The 27,599-nt window shown below is 35.2% G+C and overlaps 1 long non-coding RNA gene across 1 annotated transcript in view; it reads right to left on the bottom strand.

The window, feature by feature from the left end:
* Nucleotides 1-7,668: 7,668 nt before the first annotated feature.
* Nucleotides 7,669-27,599, bottom strand: part of LOC126025728 (uncharacterized) — a 174,698-nt gene continuing 154,767 nt past the window's right edge. Inside the window, exon 2 of the long non-coding RNA XR_007501515.1 lies at nucleotides 7,669-7,776. This is a non-coding gene — a long non-coding RNA (uncharacterized LOC126025728). The remainder of the gene's footprint in view (nucleotides 7,777-27,599) is intronic.

Here is a 27,599-nt window from a genome sequence, read left to right as displayed (position 1 = left end):
ATGTTGAAGTCAACCTAATTATATATAATTTATTCATGTTACAAAATGATTGAATTCTTTATACCTTCAGGAGAGGTAGAATTTGTTATTTTTGAGATCTTATGGTGATTCATTTAAAACTTCCCAAATGCTATATCTCTAAAACTACATCTCTCCTCCATCAAAATAATTCTAATATTAATATGATTTGTGAACTTCGGCATGGTTTTGTTACTCATTCTGGACTTGCTTATCAGGGAACAACAAAAAGGTGGATTGTTCTAAAGTTCTAAATTTCCTTCATGCACATTAGCTTTAAGCTCTGATTGAAATAAATGCAACTCTGCATCCATTTTTTCACTATCAGGACTTGACTGATGTGTGGACACCTGTGCTAATGATATGTGAGATGAACATTATTATTCTTTTAGGTAAATATTACAAGTGAATAAAAATAAGGCTACTACCTATCTGTATCCTGTAAGTTGGTTGTGAGATAAATTCTGAAGGAGAAAAAAAATAAGTGAATTTTAAAAATATCAAAGAATGGAAACCAAACTGACCACTTGGTTAATTACTCAGATCTGTCAATGATCTGTATTTACAAATTGTCATTCCTCTTGGTTTATCAATCTAGAAAAAAATTTACAATAACCTTAAATACAAAAACTTTAAAAATTGAAGACAAGCAATATTGTTCCTGCAAGATATTTTGAATTGTAGTGCCTCTCTTTCCATTTCAGCATGTTGAAGTCAATCTAACTATATTTAATTTACTCATAACAAAAAATGATTGAATTCTGGGCCCAAAGAGATAGCACAGCGGTGTTTGCCTTGCAAGCAGCCGACAAGGACCAAAGGTGGTTGGTTCAAATCCCGGTGTCCCATATGGTCCCCTGTGCCTGCCAGGAGCTATTTCTGAGCAGATAGCCAGGAGTAACCCTTGAGCACAGCCTGGTGTGGCCCAAAAACCAAAAAAAAAAAAAAGAGAAAGAAAGAAAGAAAGAAAGAAAGAAAGAAAGAAAGAAAGAAAGAAAGAAAGGAAGGAAGGAAGGAAGGAAGAAGGAAAGGAAGGAAGGAAGGAAGGAATAGAAGGAAGGAAGGAAGGAAGGAAGGAAGGAAGGAAGGAAGGAAGGAAGGAAGGAAGGAAGGAAGGAAGGAAGGAAGAAGGAAGGAAGGAAGGAAGGAAGGAAGAAGGAAGGAAGGATGGAAGGAAGGAAGGAAGAAGAAAGGAAGAAAGAAAGAAGAGAGAAAGAATGAAAAAGAAAGAAAGAAAGAAAGAAAGAAAGAAATGAGAAAGAAAGAAAAAAAGGATGGAGGAAAGAAAGAAAGAAAGAAAGAAAGAAAGAAGGAAAGAAAGAAGAAGAAAGAAAGGAAAGAAAAGAAAGAAAGAAAGAAAGAAAGAAAGAAAGAAAGAAAGAAAGAAAGAAAGAAAGAAAGAAAGAAAGAAAGAAAGAAAAAAAAACACACACAAAATGATTGAATTCTTTATACCTTCAGGAAAGGTAGAATTTGTTATTGTGAGATATTATGTGATTCATTTAAAATTTTCCAATTATTAAGTGAGATAATTTTTATTGGTAAAGTGTTTTCCTTGACTATCAGTAGGTTTAAATATGGAAGTTTTATATAAGGAAGAACATAGACAAAAGTGCCACTATATTTTATTTCTATATGAACGACAATTTTTCCCTCAGATATTATAATATATGGCTTGTTTTAATACTTCCAATGTTTTTGCTTGTTCTATTTATTCAAGTTTTTTTTTCTTTTCTTTTTTAGATATCCTCCAGCTCACTGTGGCATTCAAGGATAAATACTCCTATCAGTACACACACCACAGTATGTATCCGGAAAGTCTGTCTCACATTAACCCATATGTGACCTTGAGCATATAACAAAAGAATTTGTGATACTAGGTTGGCAGAATTTCACATTATAATCAAATTACTAAAAGAAACTAGAATTTGGAGTCAGGAAGGGACAGATTTTTATTCCAGGTTCATAGAGTAGCAGGTATGTGACCTTGGATAAGGTACATTAACTTTGCTGAGCTTTAGTTTTTTTTTTTTTCCTTTGCACAATTTCTATTTTAGAGAATTCTGTTTAGAATAGAGGGGGAGTACATAATAAATGTTCAAAAACTTTTAGTGTTAGGTAATGCTCCAACCATTTTCCTTTGAGGTTTTTCAACTTTAGATGAGTAATTGATACTAAATACTAATGTATTTTTATCTTTAATATTCTAATTCGGTTTTTTTTTGGGGGGGAGTCACACCTGGAAGCACTCAGGAGTTATTCCTGGCTCTGTGCTCAGAAATTGCTTCTGGCAGGCATAGGGGACCATATTGGATGCTGGGATTTGAACCATCATCTGTCCTGGATTGACTTCGCAGAAGGCACCTTATTGCTGTGCTATCTCTCTGGCTCAAATATTCTTATTCTTAACATTTTCTAGTAACTTTTTTGTTGTTGTTGTTGTTGTTCTTTTGGGCCACACCCGTTTGATGCTCAGGGGTTACTCCTGGCTGGCTAAGTGCTCAGAAATCGCCAATGGCTTGGGGGACCTTATGGAATGCCAGGGGATAGAACCGCAGTCCTTTCTTGGCTAGCGCTTGCAAGGCAGACACCTTAACTCTAGCGCCACCTCACCGGTCCCAACATTTTCTAATGATTGTCATTGACATCCTATTATTAAACTGCTATGTTAGCATAAATTCTCAAATATTTTTATAAAATATGCTAATTCAAAACAGCAAACGTGATATCAAACTTAATATACTTTACATTTTATAATAGTAATTATGGCATGTGGAGGAGATGTTTTCAGCATATTTTCATTTCCTCTTTCAATAACTAAAGTCAAGAATATTCTTTGACCTACCTTCTTTGGACCATAATTCATCTTGTTGAGGTATGTGAGGTCTTAGCTATATTATATAGTAATAAAACAGTGTTCATTTTAAGTATGGTAGTTAAACTATAGTTTCAAAATATTTTCTTCTGAAGACTTTCTTTAACATAAAATTGTTTGGCAGTATCTCTTTGTTAGATCAATTAAATAAGTACATTAACTAAAGAATCTTTACTTAATAGATGCATTGCATTAGTTTGTGTGATAGTTGAATTCCACAAAATAGATTAAGACTTAACTATAGGTTTGATCAATGTATACAAATACAAAATATATATATTTATAAAAGTCGCATGTTCCTTCTGGTATATTCTTTACTTCTTTACTCATTTATTTCATATATATGTCCTAGATCAGGTCCTTCTTGTATATTCTTTAGTTATAAAAGCATATTATGAAACTTCTCAGAGGAATGTGTTCTATTTTCTGGCCAACTTAATTCATACGTTTAATGGTTATCTGAAATTCTCTCTTCACTTTAGACTTTAGTGCAAAAAAATCCACTAACCCTGTCAGTAGCAGGCCCTTACTTTATTTTTTTTTTTTAGCAATATGAGTTCTTTCTTTTATTTAACCAACTTTATTACATACAAGCTTGTGTTTGGGTTTCAGTCATGTAAAGGACACCACCCATCACCAGTGCAACATTCCCATCACCAATGTCCCAAATCTCCCTCCTCCCCACCCAACCCCCGCCTGTACTCTAGACAGGCTTTCTATTTCCCTCGTACATTCTCATTATTAGGATAGTTCAAAACATAGTTATTTCTCTAACTAAACTCATCCCTGTTTGCGGTGAGCTCCATGAGGTGAGCTCTAACTTCCAGCTCTCTTCTCTTTTGTGTCTGAAAATTATTATTGCAAGAATGGTCTTTCATTTTTCTTAAAATCCATGTACATGGAATCTATTATGCTGAGTGAAATAAGTCAGAGAGAGAGAGAAAGATGCAGAATGGTCTCAGGCCCTTATTTTTATTTTCAGCTCTAGAGCAAGGCAATGGTATAAATCTATTGAGTAAAGATCCATATTTCAAATATTGTATAGGGATAATTTTCATTAAATGGTTTATATGATAGTTGAATTTCATTTAATAGGTTAAGTGAAACATAAATATAAGTCTGACAAATGTATACAAATATAAAATTTATATACTCATAAATAGCACATACCTTCTTGTAGGCATGACAGTTAGGATATATAGAATGTAACTATGTGCAGCAGTGCAAAGGAGGGAATCAAGGGACAAGATCTCACAAACTTGAGTCATATAAATGTAAAGGATTAATCTTCCTTCTGCAAATACTACAAATTATATCTATACAATATTTTAACTTTTGTAATGTAGCTATATTAAAACTGAACTGTTCTTAACTCCTAAGTTCAGATAATAAAAAAATCATATTGATATTTTAAGGGAAAGTATTTATCAAGAATAAAAAATAATGTTGGATTCTTATAAAATTTTAGCCTTTAAGGGAAAATATTTATTGAGAATAAAAAATAATGTCGGTTTCTTATAAAATATTAGCCTTTAACTGAGTTGATATCATTGATATTTTAAGGGAAAATTTTTATATATTTTATTTAAACGACTTAATTACATACATAATTGTGTTTGGGTTTCAATCAAGTAAAGAACACCACCCATCACCAGTGCAACATTCCCATCACCAATGTCCCAAATCTCCCTCCTCCCCACCCAAATCCCGCCTGTACTCTAGACAGGCTTTCCATTTCCCTCATATATTCTCATTATTAGGACAGTTCAAAATGTAGTTATTTCTCTAACTAAACTCATCACTCTTGTTGTGAGCTTCCTGAGGTGAGCTGGAACTTCCAGCTCTTTTCTCTTTTGTGTCTGAAAATTATTATTGCAAGAATGTCTTTCATTTTTCTTAAAACCCATAGATGAGTGAGACCATTATACATGTTTCACTCTCATTGACTTATTTCACTCAGCATAATAGATTCCATATACATCCATGTATAGGAATATTTCATGACTTCATCTCTCCTGACTGCTGCATAATATTCCATTGTGTATATGTACCACAGTTTCTTTAGCCATTCGTCTTTTGAAGGGCATCTTGGTTGTTTCCAGAGTCTTGCTATGGTAAATAGTGCTGCAATGAATATAGGTGTAAGGAAGGGGTTTTTGTATTGTATTTTTGTGTTCCTAGGGTATATTCCTAGGACTGGTATAGCTGGATCATATGGGAGCTCGATTTCCAGTTTTGGAGGAATCTCCATATTGCTTTCCATAAAGGTTGAACTAGACATCATTCCCCCCAGCAGTGGATAAGAGTTCCTTTCTCTCCATATCTCCACCAACACTGTTTATTCTCATTCTTTGTGATGTGTGCCATTCTCTGTGGTGTGAAGTGGTACCTCATAGTTGTTTTGATTTACATCTCCCTGATGATTAGTGATATGGAGCATTTTTTCATGTGTCTTTAGGCCATTTGTATTTTTTCTTTTTCAAAGTGTCTGTCCATTTCTTCTCCCCATTTTTTGATGGGATTATATGTTTTTTTCTTGTAAAGTTCTGTCAGTGCCTTGTATATTTTGGAGAATAGCTCCTTATCTGATGGGTATTGGGTGAATAGTTTCTCCCACTCAGTGGGTGGCTCTTGTATCCTGGGCGCTATTTCTTTTGAGGTGCAGAATCTTATCAGCTTAATATATTCCCATCTGTTAATATCTGTTTTCACTTGCTTGGAGAGTGCAGTTTCCTCCTTGAATATGCCTGTAGTCTCAATGTCCTGGAGTGTTTTGCCTATGTGTTGTTCTATATATCTTATTGTTTTGGGTCTGATATCGAGGTCTTTAATCCAATTGAATTTTACCTTCGTACATGATGTTAGCTGGGGGTCTAATTTAAATTTTTTTCAAGTGGCTAGTCAGTTGTGCCAAAACCACTTGTTGAAGTGGCTTTCTTTGCTCCATTTAGGATTTCTTGCTCCTTTATCAAAAATTAGGTGATTGTATGTCTGGGGAACATTTTCTGAGTATTCAAGCCTATTCCACTGATCTGAGGGCCTGTCCTTATTCCAATACCATGCTGTTTTGATAACTATTGCTTTATAGTACAGTTTAAAGTTGGGGAAAGTAATTCCTCCCATATTCTTTTTCCCAATGATTGCTTTAGCTATTCTAGGGTGTTTATTGTTCCAAACGAATTTGAAAAGTGCCTGATCCACTTCTTTGAAGAATGTCATGGGTATCTTTAGAAGGATAACATTAAATCTGTATAATGCATTGGGGAGTATTGTCATTTTGATGATGTTAATCCTGCCAATCCATGAGCAGGGTATGTGTTTCCATTTTCGCGTGTCCTCTCTTATTTCTTGGAGCAGAGTTTTATAGTTTTCTTTGTATAGGTCCTTTACATTTTTAGTCAAGTTGATTCCAAGATATTTGTTTTGTGTGGCACTATTGTGAATGGGGTTGTTTTCTTAATGTCCATTTCTTCCTTATTACTATTGGTGTATAGAAAGGCCATTGATTTTTGTATGTTAATTTTGTAGCCTGCCACCTTGCTATATGAGTCTATAGTTTCTAGAAGCTTTTTGGTAGAGTTCTTAGGGTTTTCTAAGTAGAACATCATGTCATCTGCAAACAGTGAGAGCTTGACTTCTTCCTTTCCTATCTGAATTCCTTTGATATCTATTTCTTGCCTAATCGCTATAGCGAGTACTTACAGTTCTATGTTGAATAGGAGTGGTGAGAGAAAACAGCCTTGTCTTGTGCCAGAATTTAGAGGAAAGGCTTTTAGTTTTTCTCCATTGAAGAAAATATTTGCCTCTGGCTTGTGGTATATGTCCTTAACTATATTGAGAATGGTTCCTTCCATTCCCATCTTGCTGACAGTTTTGATCAAGAATGGGTGTTGGACCTTATCAAATGCTTTCTCTGCATCTATTGATATGATCATGTGTTTCTGTTTCTCTTGTTGTTGATGTTGTATATTATGTTGATATATTTATGGATATTAAACCATCCTTGCATTCCTGGGATGAAACCTACTTGATTATAGTGGACGATCTTCATAATGAGGCATTGAATCCTATTAGCCAGGATTTTGTTGAAGATCTTTGCATCTGCATTCATCAGCGATATTGGTCTGTTATTTTCTATTTTCGTAGCATCTCTGTCTGGTTTTGGTATCAAGGTGATGTTGCCTTCATAAAAGCTGTTTGGAAGTGTTTCCCTTTGTTCAATTTCATGTAAGAGTCTTGCCAGGATTGGTAGTAGTTTCTCTTGGAAAGTTTGAAATAATTCATTAGTGAATCCATCTGGGGCTTGGGCTTTTGTTTTTGGGCAGACATTTGATTACCATTTTAATTTCATCAATAGTGATGGGTGTGTTTAGATATGCTACATCCTTTTCCTTTAACCATGGATGATTATAAGAGTCCACGAATTTATCCATTTCTTCCAGGTTCTCATTTTTAATGGCCTAGAGTTTCTCAAAGTAGTTTCAGAGTACCCTTTGAATCTCTGCCATATCAGTAGTGATCTCTCCTTTTTCATTCCTAATATGAGTTATCAAGTTATTCTCTCTCTCTTTGTTAGTTTTTCCAGTGGTCTATCAATCTTGTTTATATTTTCAAAGAACAAACTTCTGCTTTCATTGATCTTTCAGATTGTTTTTTGGGCTTCCGCTCTCATCTTTATAAATTCCTCCTGTCTTCCTATTTTTGGGTCCTTCTGTTGAGTACATTCTAGTTCTATTAGCTGCGTCATTAAGCTACTCAGGTAAGCCCCTTCTTCCTTCCTGATGTGTTCTTGCAAAGCTATAAATTTTCCTCTCAGTACTGCTTTTGCTGTGTCCCATAATTTCTGATAGTTTGAGTCTTTATTATCATTTGTTTCCAGGAACCTTTTGGTTTCCTCCTTGATTTCATCTCGGACCCACTGGTTATTCAATATGAGGCTGTTTAACTTACAGGTGTTAAAGTTTTTTTTCCTGTGGCCTTTTGGAATTTAAAAATAATTTAAGAGCCTGGTGTTCAGCGATGTTAGCGTGCAAAATTTTTATCCTCTTTATTTTATGGAGGTATGTTTTATGTGTCAGCATGTAGTCTATCCTGGAGAATGTCCCATGTACATTGGAGAAGAATGTATATCCAGGTTTCTGGGGATGGAGAGTCCTATATATATCCACGAGGCCTCTTTCTTCCATTACTCTCCTCAGGTTTAGTATATTCTTGTTGGGTTTCAGTCTGGTTGACCTATCCAGTATTGACAAAGCTGTGTTGAGGTTCCCCACAATTATTGTGTTGTTATTGATATTATTTTTCAGATTTGTCAACAGTTGTATTAAATATTTTGCTGGACCCTCATTCGGTGCATATATGTTTAGGAGAGTTATTTCTTCCTGCTCTACATAGCCCTTGATTAATATAAAATATCCATCTTTGTCGCTTACAACCTTCCTGAATATAAAGTTTACATTATCTGATATTAATATGGCCACTCCAGCTTTTTTATGGGTGTTGTTTGCTTGGATAATTTTTCTCCAGCCTTTTATTTTGAGTCTGTGTTTGTTCTGACTATTCAGGTGCATTTTTTGTAGGCAGCAGAAGATTGTATTGAGTTTTTTGATTCATTTAGCCACTCTGTGTCTCTTAACTGGTGCATTTAGTCCATTGACTTTGAGAGAAAGAATTCTCCTGGGATATAATTCCATCTTTATATCAAAATTTGGTGTGTCTTTTGGTTAGTCTTATCTTAAATTAGGTCTTTCAGTTTTTCTCTTAAGACTGGTTTTGAGTCTGTAAAGTTTCTGAGCTGTTTTTTGTCTGTGAAACCATGTATTCTTCTGTCAAACCAGAAAGTGACTTTTTCTGGGTACAGTATTCTAGGTGAAACATTCATTTCATTCACTGTTGTCACAAAATCCCACCACTGCTTTTTGGCCTTGAATGTTTCTGGTGACAGGTTTGCTGTAAATCTCAAGGATGCTTGCTTGAATATAATTTTTCTATTTGATTTTGCTGTTTTCAGAATTCTGTCTCTATTTGTGGGATTCGTCATTGTGACTAGGATGTGTGTTGGGGGTATTTTTTCTGGGGTCTCTTTTGGTTGGTACTCTTCAAGCATGCAGGATTTGATCACATATATTCTTTAGCTCTGGAAGTTTCTCTTTTATTATGTACTTGACCATTGATTCTTCCTGGAAATTTTCTTCCTGTGTCTCTGGGACTCCAATGATTCTTAAGTTGTTTCTGTTAAGCTTATCATAGACTTCTATTTTCATTTCTTCCCATTTTTTGACTAATTTTTTCACTGTCTGTTCTTTTGCTTTAAGGTTTTTTTTCCCAATCTCTCCCGCTGTTTGGAATTGTTATTTATCTCATCTTCCACAGCACCAAGTCTATTCTCAGCTTCTGATACCCTGTCCCAGAGCTTATTCATTTTGTCATTCACTTCGTTTACTGAATTTTTCAGGCCTGTTAGTTAACATGTTATTTCAGTTTGAAGTTTTGTGATTTCTGTCTTCATATTGTCTTGGTTATTATTAGTGTTTTGTTCAACTCGATCCATGGTTTCTTTGAGTTCTTTGAGCATCTTCCATATTGCTAGTCTAAAGTCCTTATTTGAGAGTTTGATTAGTTGGTTGGTCATTACCTGGTCATCAGAATTGTCATCTTCATTCTCTATGTCTGATGCTGGCCTGCATTGTTTCCCCATTGTCACACTTGTATTGTGGGTTTTTCTACATGTTGTGGTGGTATTTTTGGCTAAATGATGTAGGCAGCCACACTCCTCTGGCTCCGCCCTTTCTGTATCAGTCAACTTGCCTCCAAGGGAGGGGAGTCCTCCGTGGATGAAGCCTCACACAAGATCAAATCTTAGGCCCAAGCACGCAGCAGAGAAGACAGTCCAGAAAGAAATGCTGGGCTTCAGTGATCCAGCACAGTTCTTAGTGTGATTTTTTCTTCTTGTTGCGATGGTGTTCTTTCCTTAGAAAAGCGCACAGTGGCGTAGCAAAGGGGAGCTAAGTGCTCTTCTGGAGCCTCTTTTTGGCACACTCCCAAGAGGTTCATGCGACAGGATAGTGGACAGACACACACAGGCAGCACTCACAATTTTTCACAGTCCTAAGGGAAAATATTTATCAAGAATGAAAAATAATGTGGGTTTCTTATAAAATATTGGCCTTTAACTGAGTTACTTATGGCTTTTTTAAGTGTGTGTGTATGTGTGTGTGTGTGTGTGTGTGTGTGTGTGTGTGTGTGTGTTGGGTTTGGGTTTTGGTTGCACATGGTGGCACTCAGGGCTTACTCCTGGCTCTAGTACTGAAATGCACCCTGTTGGTCACATATTTCTAGGTGGAGCCCAAGGCTCTTGAGCACTACATGAGAAACACCCATCTTTTAATTGAGCAATGAGTTCTGTGTGAACGACATGGCTATAAACTAGAGTCATGATTTATAATTCAAAAGTTGTTTCTTCCAGAGAGCCATAATCAACTAACTTATTCAGGTATGTAGTAGAACTAGTACCTTAAGGTGTTGATTTTCATTTATTTATTTTTCATTTTTGTTATTGTTGGTACCTCACATTGTGGTACTCAGGACCAATGTTACTTCATGTAATGCTCGGATGGCAAATGTTACTTGGGAATTGGGCTTGTTTTCCTTGAGACTAAACTCTGTATACATGCAAGGAATGTCTTCTCTTACTTGAGCCTTATCCCTGGTTCTTGATTTTGCAAACAACTGGAGACTTGTATAGATATAAGTAAATACTTTTTGTGAAATTTTTAATAATATCCAGAGACAAGGGAGATGCTTAGAGTTCAGGGGCACTCTTGTAGCATACATGGGCTTTGAGACAATTTCATGAACAGTAACCCTTGATATTCAAGTTCTGAGTGGACTTGTGTCATAGTTTAAAACTTGTAATCAACTGATCTGACTAGACTTATCTGAAGTTATACCGAGGTAACCCTATCATTTCCAGAAAGCAATCTAACAAAAGAAAAATGATAATAATATCAATTTAATAACTAGACATCATAGATGAGTATGACAGTTACATTCCATTGTAAAAATTACAAAGTTGTGCTTTGTATAAAGTACTATTGCTTTAGACATAGGATGTTTTCTCTTTGATCATAATTAACTTCAATACTAAAGTGTCCTTAATTAGGTCGTTAACTTTGTGTTTATACAAACAAATATAAGAGAAACACAAATAAAATGCATGTAGCTATAGGATTGTATGATTGCTAGTGGATATATGCTAAACTGTTCATAAATAGGTTATATTACAGAAACAAGAGAGAATGCAGAGTATTTTCCTACATTTTATATTTTAAATTTATTGATCTTCATAAAAATATAAATGAAAATATGACCTTTTCTGGGCTTTGAGTTAATCAACTTAGCTTGAAGTTTGTAACATATAATAATTATGTTTTTAAGTAAATATGGCACACTTGAATTTGATATATATCAGTCAATGCAATAAATTTAAGAAGGTCTACTAGGCTTTATAAAATGCTCATGCATTTATTAAACACTTAAGCCACATACTTCCTTACCTATTAGTTTGGCCAGCTGTGTAACTGTTTATCCTCTTGTCCTGAATTCTTGAGAGAGCAACTGTGTTCTTGTTGATATCCCTTAAACTGCTGCTGCCCCAGAGGAGTTCAAAGCAATGAAGCAAGAAATTGAGTTGAGGAGTGGAGAGAACTCTTGACAACATCAGCAACAAACTGTTTTGTGCTAATCATGAAACAGGCTTGGAGGAATTCTCAGTCCTCTAACTACACTTCTCAGTGACTCTGTTATGCCGATGGCGTTTTTCAGATTGTGTTCATACAAAAATGACAATTGTCAATTAAAAATTAGGAAGAGAAATTGAACAATTAATTTAATGTATAACAAATAATTTGACTTCCAATTGACTGGAAAACAAAAATGTTTTTAAAAAGATGTACATGGAATGGAAATAGTGTCTCTAACAAACCACATCCTGAGCTCTAAGACAAAATAAATGGTAGAGAATCAAATATATAAATGTGTAAGTCTTATGTATTTATGTATAAGAATACACCTGGGGTTGGAGAGTTGGTACTGCAAGTAAAAAATTTGCCTTGAATGTTGCTGACCCAGATCAATTACTGCAACTGCCAACACAAAGCCCAAGGCAAGACCTGACCACTGCTAGTGTGTCCTTCCAAAACAAACAATGAGTAACAATCTCCCTGCATATGTATCATTTATGACCAGCGGACCCAATTTTATTCTTTTATTTTCTCTATCTAATTTGCCATTTGTTCCACTGAAAAATTATAAATGTGGGGCAAGTATTATGATAGCACATTGATAGGGGCTCATGCTTTGTATAATAAGAACTCCTTTGGATCCCTGTGCCCCAGAGAACTAGTCTTGTGACCCTCAATACTGCAGAACTCCAGCAGCACCCCACCATCACATTAGAGCATTCAACCTTTAGTCCTGGTTGGCTAAGTATTGCTGGTAGTCTCTATCCTGACCTGGATCTTTGGGAAATATTACCATCATAATAAATTAATAGCACCAGATTCTCTGAAGGATTATATCTGGTGACATATCATCCCGACTTAATGGTACTTAAAATAAAATTATTAAAGTTAATAATAAAAAGTTAATAAGTGACTAAAAAGCAATGACTGTTGAATACCAAATGAGAAGTAAAGGTTTTATTCGTGGAGACAATAAAAGAATTAAAACTATTTTTCTTCATTTAAATTAGCAGAGTTTATATTTATAACATATGCTTCTCTTCATGAAAGTTTCAAAAGTATATATCTTTATTTTCTTTAGTTATTTTGGTTTTGGTGCCATCCCTGGCTGTTCTTAGGTTCTTTTTTTTTCCTGGCTCTATGTTTAGGGATCACTCTGGCAATAACTCTTGGATCTAGGTGAACCATATATGAAACTGACTGACTGCACATAAGGTTTGCAGCTTTTTCATTGTAATATGTCTTCAGGTCTTCAGGCCTTCATTTCATTTCTTTTTTCTTTTCATTTCTTTTCTTTTCTTTTCTTTTCTTTTTTTTTTTTTTTTTTTTTTTTGGTTTTTGGGTCACAACTGGCAGAGCATAGGAATCACTCCTGGCTTTATGCTCAGAAATTGCTCCTGGAAGGCTCGGAGGTCATATGGGATGCCGGAATTTAAACCACCATCCTTCTGCATGCAAGCCAAACACCCTACCTCCATGCTATTTCTCTGGCACCTCATTTCATTTCTTATAGTTTTAATTTAAATAAAACAATGCATCAATTACACTAAAGACTTTCTTCTATACTTAATTGAATGTACCATTGAATATAAAGGGAGAAACATGTTTCAATGCTTTAATAACTTCTGATGTCAGATTTTCAAAGTAGCCTAATGTTTATTGTAGAATGGTAGATAGTTGATTATAAGAAATGGAATGCTTACAATTTTAATAGTGATTATCATGTTAGATGGATATGTGAATTCAATTTGTACATTTCCAGAAATAATGTAGTATTATGGACAATAATTCTGTTTTCATAAAGAGTTCTACTAATTCTTATTAATATCTTTTTACATTACTGCCATAATAACATGAGATGTATTTAAAAACCATAAGCTAAAATTTTGTCTTGTATATATTAAATGATTTATCCTTTGATCCTTATATCAGCAAAACTTTCAGTAAAAGTAAATCAGCTGTTGGCTAGAATACGAATTATAGATTAGGCCCTAAAAGGTTAACGGTTTGCTGTTTGGGATACAATTGGAAATCTAGAGAAAACAAAAATATAAATGTGAGTTAAATTCTTTCATATTAACTTCTACCCCATATAACTGACATGTCAAAGCCCTTATATTTAGACATTACACAACAGAGGTGCAGTGGAGGTTTAGTCCCATAATAGAGTTCTTCTGCTTAACAGAAGGTGGTAACCTTTCAATTGCTATAAAATTAAAGGTTTAGCCTAGCAACCTATGTCTAGACAAAGAGGAAAACTATCACCTGAAGCTATAACAAGGCTCACCAAGTGACTGAAAATGCTTCAGAGATACTGTCACTTAAGTCAAGTATAGTATAAGTAAAATGTCACCATCATATTTTATTCATGTTGTAAGTGATTAGCTATGAATTCTTAGTCACATCAATTACGTCAGTTCAAAATGTACAAATGAATATATAACAATATTTCCTATCTAATGGTTTTTTCACAATAGACTATATAGCATAATCATTTTCAGTGGTGTCTATCAAGTTTAAATTGAACAATTTCAGATTCTATATTAAAATGTGATATGGAAAACCAATTTTTAATTATATGTTTGTGTCAAAGATAAAACTAAATTTGAAACAAAATTAACAACATGTGTCTGGTGTGTGTGTGTGTGTGTGTGTGTGTGTGAGAGAGAGAGAGAGAGAGAGAGAGAGAGAGAGAGAGAGAGAGAGAGAGAGAGAGAGAGAGAGAGAGAGAGAGATTACTATACTGATTTTTATGCAAGAGTCCAGATTTTGATTCCTGGTGTGATATGTGCTACCCTGAGCACTGCCTGAAGTGAATCACAAGCACCAAGCAAGTTTTAAACACTGAGTATTGCTGGGTGTGACCTAAAGAAGCATTTTACTTAGAGGTTTTTTTTTTCTGTTTTCATGATTCTATCTAGGAGAGAATTACATATCATTTCTCTTGAGACTTACTTTGGCTGTGATAATTTCTCAAATCTCTGATACTTTTGGCAAGTGAGAAATGTGGTCTAGTAATTCATAAAATATCCTTTAGTTATAATGTTCAAGAAGATTACATCATGGTTATTCTTGGATGATTAAGTTTTGAAAGGAAACAGATAAAAACACATCCTTCTCTCACAATAGCTAGGATATATGCTACAAGTATGACACTGGGTGGAATTTCTAATGATATTTGTCAAGCAGTTGTAAAAATTAATAGTTTCTCCCAGTCTCTATGGATGGAGTTTACTATGAGCAGCCAATACTATGGAGAGATTTATGTTTCATATACTTGAAGGAAGAATACTTACATGAATTACTTAGAATTCTGCATGTTGTATTTTTCTTTATTTGTATTTTTCTATTAACTTTACTTATTTACATATACAGTAAGTTATATAATTATCTCTTAGATATTTTCTATACATTGAATTATAATCTATTCCAATTTGTCTTAAATTGTTCTAGGTATATGCAATGGGAGCTTTGATTTCATCTTCATTTCTCTTTTATCCTTACTATTACTTACATAAAATATATTATTTTCTTCTTTGCAATCATTTTATGTAATGCAAAAAATAATCATTTACTTAACAAATGACCTTTTAATGACCCCTTTTATATCAATACATAATTTAAATTTGTTTCCTATAGTGTAGGTATTGTATCAGTTTTTAGAATTTATTCTTCCTCTTTTGTTATGTTTCTGGTAGTAATGTTTAGTTCTTGACTATTGTGTGCTTTAATTCATTCCCTTTAATAGCCTAGGCATATCAAATATTTGATATTTTGCAAACATTTCCTGATATTCAAGGAAAGAAATAAGTAATAAAATTGAGACTGTGAAAATATGCTTTATGAACTGTAACTATGCTACAACTAGTGTAAAGATCATAGAGAGTCATAACAAGAACACCCCCATCACCAATGCCCCCTCTCTTACCTCCCCAGCCCCCGCCTGTATTTGAGACATGCTTTGTACATCCCTCACTCACTATCATTGTTATGATAGTTCTCAGCATAGTTATTTCAGAAGAGAACTTCTTAACTACGTTAAGAAAATTTCTTTCATCTAGCAATTTTCATATATTACAAATTGCTATGACATTCTACTTGACTATTTTTGAAATTCAATAGGATTTATAGTCTCAATAATTTGCATTTATCAGTTCTTATGTATTAGTTTATATGGTTATCATATAAAAATTCTAGATACTGGTGGTTTTCACTATAGACATTTACTGAAAATGGGCTGTGAGAACAAAGTAAGAATTTTCATAATTGCAAAGAAATTAAAGTACAAAGAATCTGCCTCCTTGTTTTATTTTATTTTATTTTTTATTTAAACACCGTGATTACAAACATGACTGTAGTTGGGTTTTGGTCACAAAAAGAACACCCCCCCTTCACCAGTGCAACATTCCCACCACCAATTCACCCCATATACCTCCACCCACACCCCATGCCTGTATACTACACAGGCATTCTACTTCTCTCACTCATTAACATTGTCATGGTAGTTGTTAGTGTTCTAACTGCACTCACCCCTCCTTGAGGTGAGCTTCATATTGAAAGCCAGTCCTTCTGGTCCTCAACTCTGGGCATTATTACAATAATGTCTTTTTATGTCCTATTTTTTTAATGGCTATTATTTGCTGTTCTAATATGTTCTTTTCTCACTTCATATCCCAGTTTGTTTCTCTCATCCTTATTCTTTTAAAGGGCTTGCATGTTTAATTAGGGCTTACCTTATTATATCCCAGTTTAATTTAATTATGCTTTGAAGGAGTCTATCTACAAATATATTTGTATTCTAAAATATTGGTTTAAGGCTTCATATATGAGTTTTGAGTGTACACAATTTAATCCACAATAGGAGAATATATTTATCGGATGCTAAGAAATACAAATTTTCACTGCACCGTTATGCCAAGGATTTGCTAATGAAAATTGAAAGCAATCGAAGAACATTTTGTTGGAAAACCTGTAAGACAAAAAATAATTTCCAAATAGAAACATCTCTTTCTCCCTCTCTCTCTGTGTCTCTCTCTGTCTCTCTTAATCTCTCTCCTTTCCTCCTTTGATCTCTCTATCTCTTTCTATCTCTTTTCTTTATTTTTGTGAATGTCTTTTTTTTAATTTTCTTTATTTAAACACCATGATTACAAATATAATTGTACTTGTATGATTACAGTCATATAAAGAACAGCCTCCTTCACCAGTGCAGGATTTTCACCACCAATTTCCAAGATCTACCCACTCCCCACACCACCCACACCTGTACTCGAGACAGGCTTCCTTTTTCCCTCATTCATTCACATTGTTATGACAGTTTTCAGTGTAGTTATTTCTCTAACTGCACTTATCATTCTATGTGGTGAACTTCATGTCATTAGCTGGACCTACATGGGAGGATGGGGGGAAGTATGGGTTGGGACTAAGGTAGTAAAATATTAGAAATGAGTTTTGTAGGGCAGTATCAAGGTCCCAATACAAGATGGATATTATGGATATATAGAATATATGCACAGAATAATATCAAATAAAAAAAGAGAAAAAATTTCCACTGACTGTCCCAATATAAACCAGTGCTAGAACAGCCTGCCCTCCTTCCAGAGTGCATTCCCATTAGTGTAGGGAGAGATAGGAAGAAAGCCTGTTGACCCCTATAGAGTCCACCTAGACCAGTGTCCAGGGAAAGACTGAAGTCCAGGGGAGAAAAAACCCTATACCTGGCAAGGGTTGGTCTCCAGAATCAAGGACGAAATCTGAAGCCAGATGTCTGCCGGCCCTCCGCCCCAGGAACCTCCCCCCTGGAGCACGGAGGGAGGGGGGACCCTGAGGACCACTAAGAGTCCACTTGAACCCACTTCTGGCCATCTGGGCTGGCACCCAGGGAAGGCCTGGAGTCAGGGAAAAAAGCCAAGGACGGCTGGGGGCCTGCCAAGCCTCCCAGCACTCCCCAGGCTAGGGAGAAAGGTTCTGGTATGGGGCCTTCCCAAACCCCATAGGTGGCAAGAGCTGGTCTCCAGAATCAAAGAGGAAACTAGAACCAGATGTCTGCCGGCCCTCCTCCCCATGCACCTCCCCCCTGGAGTACGGAGGGAGGGGGGACCCTGAGGACCACTAAGAGTCCACCTGAACCCACTTCTGGCCATCTGAGCTGGCACCCAGGAAAGGCCTGGAGTCAGGGGAAATAAACAAGAACGGCTGGGGGCCTGCCAAGCCTCCCAGCACTCCTCAGGCTAGGAATAAGGGTCCCCTTAAGCTCAGTTTTTCTCATCTGTTAGTTCAGTGTGAAAATTTCTAATTTCAGTTGACAAAACTTCTTGATGCTTAATTTTGCTCCAGTCAAGTTTATCGATGCTTTTTTTTTTTTTTGAGCTCCCTGATAATTCTCCATAATTCTACTCTAAACTTCTTGAGAGGATACCTATTTGTTTCCTACTTTTTAGATTATTAGAGGTGCCATCTTGATTTCTGTAAATATGGGGGTGTACTGAAAAATTACTCCATGGCAAGGCTGTAGATTGCTTCTTAAAATGTACAGAAATGGAATTCAGGGGTTACAAGATAAGCGCGGCCGCGAAGCAAAGCGGAGCGGCCCTGTTTTGGGTGTGGGTCCTGAAGAGGCTATAGTCCTTGGATGTAGGCAGGCTCAGCAGAGAAAAGGCAGAGAGCAAGGCCAGTGGGTTTAAAAGTCTCTGGGTACCCAATCACGGCATGAATTGGCCCCACGTGCGTTGGGTGGGGACATCTTGCCGGGATGGGTCCTGCAGAGGCTATAGTCCTTGGATGTAGGCAGGCTAGGCAGAGAAAAGCTCTATCTATTTTCTTGCCCCCCCCCCCTGTCAATTATACTCTTCTCATTTTTTCTCTCATTCCCTTCAGCTATGCATGCTTCCAGGCTGGGGAGATTGTAGAAGACTATTTGCATTTAATACATTCATTAACACCTTCCTTGTTCCTTCTTCACTATAACAAAGTCGCTAATTTGCAGGTGATGGGTAAGTTAGTAATTATTTTTTCTGGTATTTTTTTTTTAAATTAAATCACCATGAGATACATAGTTGCAAACTGGTTAATGATTGAGTTTCAGTCACTGTTTAATATACTATCACCTAATTTCTCTTTGGGGGTAGTTTTCTGTAGATTGTCATTAAGTGTTCAGGAGTGAGGGACACAGGATTTTCAGACTGAAGTACCATTTCACAGATTTTTTTTTAATTATAATTGTGCTAAAGGCGTTATTCTACAGATATGTGTTTACCTACCAACTTCTCATGGGGCTCAGATTTTCTTTCTTCTATTTTTTCTTTTGTCTTTTAGTTCACCTTTTGACATTATCAACTCTTGAATAAAAACTTCATCTAATGTAATGGTATGCTATGTAACTCACGTTATAAGTTTTCCAATGTAACATTCTGCCCTGTTTATTTCTCACATTTTGCCAACAATTTTCCAGACCTAAACTGAGCTGGGCTGAGTCATTATTCTTTAAATAATTTACTTTATTTAAACCTGCTAATTAACAAAGTTCCAGTTCCAGTTGCATCTGTCATTCTCTGTTCCACAATAAATGAAATATTCCTGCCAACATTGTCCCCAGTTTCCCATCCACATCAAGCTTGCCCCTTGGTAGGCGTGGAATGATTTTCTATTGCTTATTACAATTTCTATTGCTTATTACAAGAAAAAGTATTGGAATTAGTGAAAACAGATATGTATATGCAAATTTGTGAAAAAATTTATATTACTAAGTCAATAATAGGTTTACTAAGCATTTTTATTGCTAATTGATCATTAGTGGTTTGTGGTAGCCTTGATGACTTCCATTTTCTTTGACATCTAATGTGGTCAGTTCCTACTCTAGTGTGAACTCACTAGTAGTGAAAAATTAGGAGGTGTTCACAGATTTTTGAAAGCCTGAGAAATTCAAGATTAACAGCAGTAGGGTGTTTGCCTTGCACACAGCTGACCCAGATGAACACAGGTTTGATCCCTGGCATTCCATATGAACTTTCTAGCCAGGAGTGATTTCTGAGGAAAAAAAGGAAAGAAAAGAAAAGAAAAGAAAAGAAAAGAGAAAAGAAAAGAGAAGAGAAGAGAAGAGAAGAGAAGAGAAGAGAAAAGAAAGAAAAGAAAAGAACAGAAAAAGAAATGAAGGGAGGGAGGGAGGAGGAAGGAAGAAAGGAAGAAGAAAGAAAGAAAGAAAGAAAGAAAGAAAGAAAGAAAGAAAGAAAGAAAGAAAGAAAGAATAAAGAAAAAAAGAGGAAGGAAGGAAGGAAGGAGAAAGGAAGAAAGAAACAAAGAACGAAAGAAAGAAGCAAGAAAGAAAGAAGAAAAGAAGGAAGGAAGGAAGAAAAAAAGAAAGAAAGGAAGGAAGGAAGAAAGAAAGAAAGAAAGAAAGAAAGAAAGAAAGAAAGAAAGAAAGAAAGAAAGAAAGAAAGAAAGAAAGAAAGAAAGAAAGAAAGAAAGAAAAAGAAATTCCAAGTCAGATAAATTTAGAAAAAAGAAAATGATAGAAAAGAAAGAAAGGAAGGAAGGAAGGAAGGAAGGAAGGAAGGAAGGAAGGAAGAAGGAAGGAAGGAAGAAAGTAAGAAAGAAAAAAGAAAGAAAGAAAGAAAGACAAAAGAAAGAAAGACAAAAGAAAGAAAGAAAGAGAAAGAAAGAAAGAAAGAAAGAAAGAAAGAAAGAAAGAAAGAAAGAAAGAAAGAAAGAAAAAGAAAGTCCAAGTCAGATAAATTTAGAAAAAAGAAAATGATAGAAAAGAAAGAAGAAAGAAAGAAAGAAAGAAAGAAAGGAAGGAAGGAAGGAAGGAAGGAAGGAAGAAGGAAGGAAGGAAGAAAAAAGAAAGAGAGAAAGAAAGAAAGAGAGAAAGAAAGAAACAAAGAAAGAATGAAAGAAAGAAAGAAAAGAAAGAGAAAGAAAGCAGAAAGAAAGAAAGAAAGAAAGAAAGAAAGAAAGAAAGAAAGAAAGAAAGAAAGAAAGAAAGAAAGAAAGAAAGAAAGAAAAAAAAAGAAAGAAAGAAAGAAGAAGAAAGAAAGAGAAGAGAAAGAAAGAAAGAAAGAAAGAAAGAAAGAAAGAAAGAAAGAAAGAAAGAAAGAAAGAAAGAAAGAAAGAAAGAAAGAAAGAAAGAAAGGGAAGAAAGAAATGAAGGAAGGACAAAGAAAGAAAGACAGAAAGAAAGAAAGAAAGAAAGAAAGAAAGAAAGAAAGAAAGAAAGAAAGAAAAGAAAGAAAGAAAGATACTGGGGGTCTGGTCCTAAAACAAGCAAACAAAAGAGAACTCTGCAAAAGGAAGAATTTGTAATAGTTAATGGAATTGTTGATTCTTCATAAGCCAAAGTTTTTCATTTTCTTTCTGTTTCTTTTCCTTCCTTCCTTCCTTCCTTCCTTCCTTCCTTCCTTCCTTCCTTCCTTCCTTCCTTCCTTCCTTCCTTCCTTCCTTCCTTCCTTCCTTCCTTCCTTCCTTCTTCTATCATTTTCTTTTTTCTTAATTTATCTGACTTGGACTTATCAAAACTTTTGGAGGTTTGGAGGTTTCCTTTTACTCTGCAGTGATCTTCTCCCCTGAATGTGTGTGTGTGTGTGTGTGTGTGTGTGTGTGTGTACTCATATATCTGTGTAAACTTTTTTTAATAAAATTATTACTGTTTTACCCAGAAAATAAAAAGATAGTATTAAGGGTTCAAAACCTGGCTTCTCCACTTGTGTTTTGGTTTGCAGGGACCATAGAGTGGATAAACGCTTAACTTGCACTCAGGTGAAGTTGTTTAAATCCCCACCACCACATATGGTTTCCAAAGCAATTGCAGAAGTGATTTCTGAGTACTACAGGGTATTTTTCTACACACACACACACACACACACACACACACACACACACACACACACACACACACACACACACACGAAATAAATAAGATTGAGAAATTGATGTGAATACCTAATTATTTTTCAGATCTATAGGGAAAAACCATCAGGTTTACATCATGGGTTGGTTTTAGCTGTAGCCTACATTTTTATTCATTATGGGTAAATAAATCTTCTGATTGGTCAGTTAAATACTAAAAAGTTAAGGTTACTTTATGTGGATTTATTTTACAGCGGTTCTATCTTTATAAGGAACTATTTGGATGTAGATATAGACTGGGGTAGGCTGTAGTACCTTACTTGTAGTACTATTTTTCTAACCCTAAGATTGTTGGATTGTTGTATACTCCCAGAATTATTATCTTGGTGAGGTGAGAGAGAATGTGTTATGGAGTTAGTAAAAGAGGGGAAAGAAAGGCAGAGATGACTTCATAAATGGTCTTTTGTGGCTGTTTCTTGGTGGAAGAGAGTAAAGAATTAAAATAGTGAAATATATGACATATGAAATTTAGAAGGGTGCAAAATTTTGTTGACAACAGCAAATCTCTTACAATATTTATATGTTTAAAGCTAAAAAATTAATAATAATATTGTCAACTTTTGGTTTAATGAATCTATACACATTTTCTTCATAAATTTTTTTATATTGAACTGAAGTAGTAGTAATAGTGTTTTCCCAAAAGTTCATATAAAAATATCTGTGTTGGATAGTTTTTGTTTTTTTTGGGGGGGTCATACTTGGTGATTCTCAGGACTTACTCATTTTTTTGTTCAAACCTGATGATTAAAAGTTACACAAGGCTCTGAACTCAGGAGTTAATTATATTGGTGCTTATGGGATAAAATGAATGTCAGAGATTAAATCCATTTTAGCTGTGTTCCAGGCAAGAATCCTACCTGCCTACTATTGTATTTACCCCAGTTTTGAGATTTTTTTTTTCCTTTAGTTATTTTGTTTTGTTTGTTTTGGTGCTCAGGGAGCAGAGGCGCTCAGGAGTTACTCCTGGATTTGTGCTCAAAATTTATACTTGTCGGACATGGTGGGGACTATATGGGATGCCAGGGATCAAAAAATGAGTCAACCAAAAAAAAAAAAAATGAGTCAGCCATATGTAAGGCAATACCTTTCCTAATTTGTTATTTCTCTAGCTCCAAATTTTGAGTATTTTTAGTAAAATATTTCTTAGACACTGAAAGTCTTCCATAAAATTACTTACACTTTAATAAAATTATGGCTTTTATACCCTCTATGTTGTTCTATTTCATCCTGAATATAGATAAAGGGCATATACTAGAAACCCAGTGTGTTCTTAGATTTAAAATTTTATGTAAAACATTCAGAATGTTTTCTCTTCTGCAGAAAAAGTGTGACATAAGATGATTATAGATCATTTTTATTTTTCTTAAATGGCTGATATAAAAATTTGGGGAAAATAATTCTTTCAATTTACATGAAATGTTAATTGTTAAAATATATATAGTAATTTTCCTATTATAACGGATTATGCTTGGACTTTTGGAAACAGTTAATTACCAATAAATGTTTGCTATACTAACACGTTTAAGATACCTACGCCAATAAATTTGTGTTTGGTTTTCTAAAGATTGTAGAAAATAGCTTACAGATCAGAATTATAATTCAGCAATTTCTATTCACAAGATTCCTTTAGCTATATTTTCAAAATTTGTCAAGAATATTTAGTTCACCATGTCAAGAATAAAATGAAGTGAATGAAGACAACTCAGATGAACTAAGTGGACCACTAGGGAGTAGAAAGAAAAATGCATTATTTATTGAATTTTTCTCACATTGAAAAAGAAGAAAACTTAACCTAAATAAATACCAGGCATTAATTTAGATAAGAATCATGTACATTCCTCAGATCTTCTGCAGCTTGGAGTCTGGTTTGTGATTCATATCACAAGTGTCTGTATTGCCTTTTTGTTTATTCTGATTCAGTCTGCATTTTTAAAAAAGAACAAACACAGGTTTAAGGCAATGCAACCTACTTTTGCAGTTTTCTCCTTTTAAAAATATTCTCTTCTGCAAATTCCTGAAAAAGAGCTAAGCTAGCCACATGCCTCATAGCATTTTATATGGGGAGGTGTAATTAGACACTGGAAATATAAGTGTAAAACCCAGCACTCTTCAGGCTAAAGAAATAAGATGCCCCGTATTTGCTTCATTTTGTGAGAACACATATTTTTTGATCCTCTACTAGATAATCCCATTGAGCAGAAAAGAGAATAAGGTATTATTTCAGTGAATTTCAAGTTGTTTTTAAATACTGATAATGAAAATGATGAAAAAATTTAAATTATTTTAAATTTTGATGATAAAGTTATTCTATAAAAATATAATTTTAAAATAATGACTAATACAAATCATAATATAACCCACTATTGCTACAGAATCTAATTTTTTATTCACTAAAGATAAGATTTTTTGAAAATACCATTTTGCTACTTCTATTAAAATTTTTCAGTGCAGGGGGCCTATGGCTAGCTGTCCTGCCCAGAGCCCCCAACATACCAGTCAAACACACCCAGAATCCTGGCATGCGGAGTGTTCTGAGCCTAACCGTGCCTCTGTAGTTTTTGAATGCATAGGGAGGAATTTCTCACCCCCTCCCCCCAGGGCCCGATTAACCTGGCGTGTCCCTGAAGACCCGCCTGGTATGGGGGGGGATCTTGGTCCCCTGGACTAAGTGGTCAGCCCAGGGGGCCTAGGGCTAGCTGTCCTGCCCAGAGCCCCCAACATACCAGTCAAACACACCCAGAAATCCTGGCATGCGGAGTGTTCTGAGCCCAGTTGTGCCTCTCTAGTTTTTGGATGCATAGGAAGGAATTTCTCACCCCTCCCCCCAGGGCTCATGCCCCTGTGCGTACTTCATGTATTAAGAGTATTCCTTATTCTTATGTTTTTTGTATCCAGAATGTTCATTTTGTACTCTGCCCTTTCCCACACACCTACAAAGCTCTTTTTTACTCCTTAACTCTCTAACCCCCCCAAACATCACTAACCTACATTACTTTTTTTAACTTCAGTATTGTACAATCCTAATCACAGACCAAAGCCATGCATTGTGTGTAACAACCCAAACTGTTTCAAGATACATAAAATGGACACGTATTTCTTTAGAATATTTTGTGTTTTTTCTCTGACAGCTATAATTCTTACTAAATGTCTTATACAGTGACGATTCTAACCACTTTTTATCTTCCTTTTTGAGCTGTTTAACAAGGAATTTTGGTGAAAGAGTCCCCCAGTTTAATGCTTATGATTGAACCATATCATGGGAATCATTGGAATTGTTCTTATGGCCCCCATATGCGCCAATAACACCACGTGGCATTGCTCCTTTTTTGCATAGGCACATTAAAATGGGAAAATACTATACATACAAATAAGATCCTATCTAATAGAGATTGGAACACACAAATCTTGTAGTGCAAAGGGACCTTACACCCTGAACATTGACATAACGACCTGGCACAGACCTCAGAAGAAAGGGCATTTTCTATTCACCCCTGAACCAGGGAAGCCATCCACGAAACATCCAGGCTGGTCTATAACATCACCTGGAAGCAATCCTCTACCACAGAATACCCTACACTGCTCAGACATCGACCTGCTCAAAAGAGACTTCCCTTAACACTGAGAAGACTTAACAACAACAATGACCTGCTTACAGGACAGGGCTCCCTGCATTGCCCTTTGATTGTGAGGTGAAATGAGAGGATGCTCCACATCCTGACTTCAATGTAGGATATGCAGATTCCAGGATCTTTAATACAGAAACATGATACCAACAACAGAGACTGTGTGAAAAATAAAAGTGTGTTGGCACTACAGACAATGTCTTGGATTGGACAATCTAGCTTGCCTGGAGCCTAGAGTTGGTCTTGTGCCAGGAAACTTCAGGGGTCGGGTCTCTGTATTTAGGCCAAGGTTATTTCTTTCCATGTCCCTCATATTTTGGTGGGCCTATGCAAACAACAATTGCCACTCTAACACCATTTTTACTGTGCTCCTTTGACTCTAATCCTTAAAAAGAACCCACTTAAAATTTGAGGTTAACTTAAGCTAATATGCATGTATATGGAAATGTAAAAAATACTATGCCTGTAATGTTTAAGGAGTTACGTAAGTTTTATGGCTTTAGATTGCCTTGTGTGCTGTTAAGAAATATTATAATGTGTTACAATCTGGGGACTTGAGGGACAAAGTAATTGTACATGGATTCTGTCTTATTTATCTTAATGTTCTTTGGCTGAAATTTCAAAGTTAAGATATCAGCAAGGGGACTTCTGAGAATTATGTTATGGGTGATTGTCCTTCCACTGTAACTTTACCTTGTCCTCTTTCTTTGCATCCTTGTTCTCATAATTAAAAATAAAAAAATTTAAAAATTTTTTCAGTTCATTCTACCTCATGAATTGTGGGGGAAACAAATAGCCATATGAACATTGAGTGGAATTAAAAAATTATCCAACTTAAACATCAAACCTAAAGTCAACAACAGAATTTATACCATATTGACAACAAACTATACACAGAGGGAGACAATTTCACTAGCACTCAGAGGGACAAAGGGGAGATATGGGACACATGCTGGGAAAAGGGCTGGAGGGAGGGAGGACAACCCTAGTGATGGGAATGACCCTGATTCATTGTCACTATGTACCTTAAATACTACTATTAAAGATTTGTATTCACTCTTTGATCACAATAAAAATTATTATAAAAATTTTAGTTCAGAAAAATAATTTCATAATTAATTAAAATACAGCTTGAATATATATTTTATTTTGAGGTAGATATTTTTAAATGATTTCTTTTATGAAAGTTATTTATACATTTTAATATTATAGAAATGTGAATTTAATTTTCATTTAAAATTCTTTTTTGGGGGGAGGGACCACACCCGTTTGATGCTCAGGGGTTACTCCTGGCTTGGGGGGAACATATGAGACGCCAGGGGATCGAACTGTGGTCCTTCCTTGGCTAGTGCTTGTAAGGCAGACACCTTATCTCTAGTGCCACCTCACCGGCCTCCATTAAAATTCTTAGAGAGTAGGAAAAAGCTCCATATTTCTATATCAGGTAATTATTAAATAGCTCTTTAACTATATTTATTTAAGAAAGAATGAAATAATATAGTATTACCGTTATAATTAAACATTTTATTTATATTTATTTTTGGTTTGGGGGTCACACCTGGCAGCGCTCGGGGTTACTCCTGGCTCAGAATTCGCTCCTGGCAGGCTCAGGGGGACCATATTGGATTCGATCCACCATCCATCTTGGATTGGCTGCTTGCAAGGCAAACACCCTACCACTGTGCTATCTTTCTGACCCTTAATTAAACATTTTAAAATTTAGTTATTCTAGTTCAATTTATTCATTCAATAATCGTTTATCAACTTTTAAGACATGGTACAATTGATATCAAACCAATGAGCAAATGGATTGTAAACTCTCAACTTTTAATATGCCAAACAATGTAAAGTAATTCAATGCATAAACCTGTGTGAAATGAGACTTTGTATTCCTTAAATATATGCCAAAATTGCAACACTGTCTCTTTAGATTTAATATAGCTAGATAAATACAGTTTTGTTTTTGTTTTTGTTTTTGAGTCACACCCAGCAGCGCTCAGGGGTTACTCCAGGCTCTACACTTAGAAATCCTCCTGGCACGCTCAGGGGACCATATGGGATGCCGGGATTTGAATCACCGTCCTTCTACATGCAAGGCCAATGCCTTACCTCCATGCTATCTCTCCAGCCCCATAAATACAGCTTTTATAGATTAACATATTTTGTAAAAGTGGAAATTGGAAAATATATTTGTGATCTTTTGATTTCTTAAGTCTCACCAACTAATTCATTGATATAAATATTAATATGAAAGCAAACAAAAAGTCTTCATGGACCTAATGTATTATACTATATTATGATTTGACTACTGATCCAAGGGCTATAAGTAATACTGAGTTAATTTTTACTTATTATCTATCTATCTATCTATCTATCTATCTATCTATCTATCTATCTATCTATCTATCTATCTATCTATCTATCTATCTATCTATCATCTAT

This window comes from Suncus etruscus, chromosome 13 (assembly GCF_024139225.1).
Source record: "Suncus etruscus isolate mSunEtr1 chromosome 13, mSunEtr1.pri.cur, whole genome shotgun sequence".
In the NCBI taxonomy this organism is placed as follows: Eukaryota; Metazoa; Chordata; class Mammalia; order Eulipotyphla; family Soricidae; genus Suncus; species Suncus etruscus.
The sequence above is the reverse complement of the archived record's forward strand: the minus strand, read 5'-3'. Positions and strand labels throughout refer to the sequence as shown.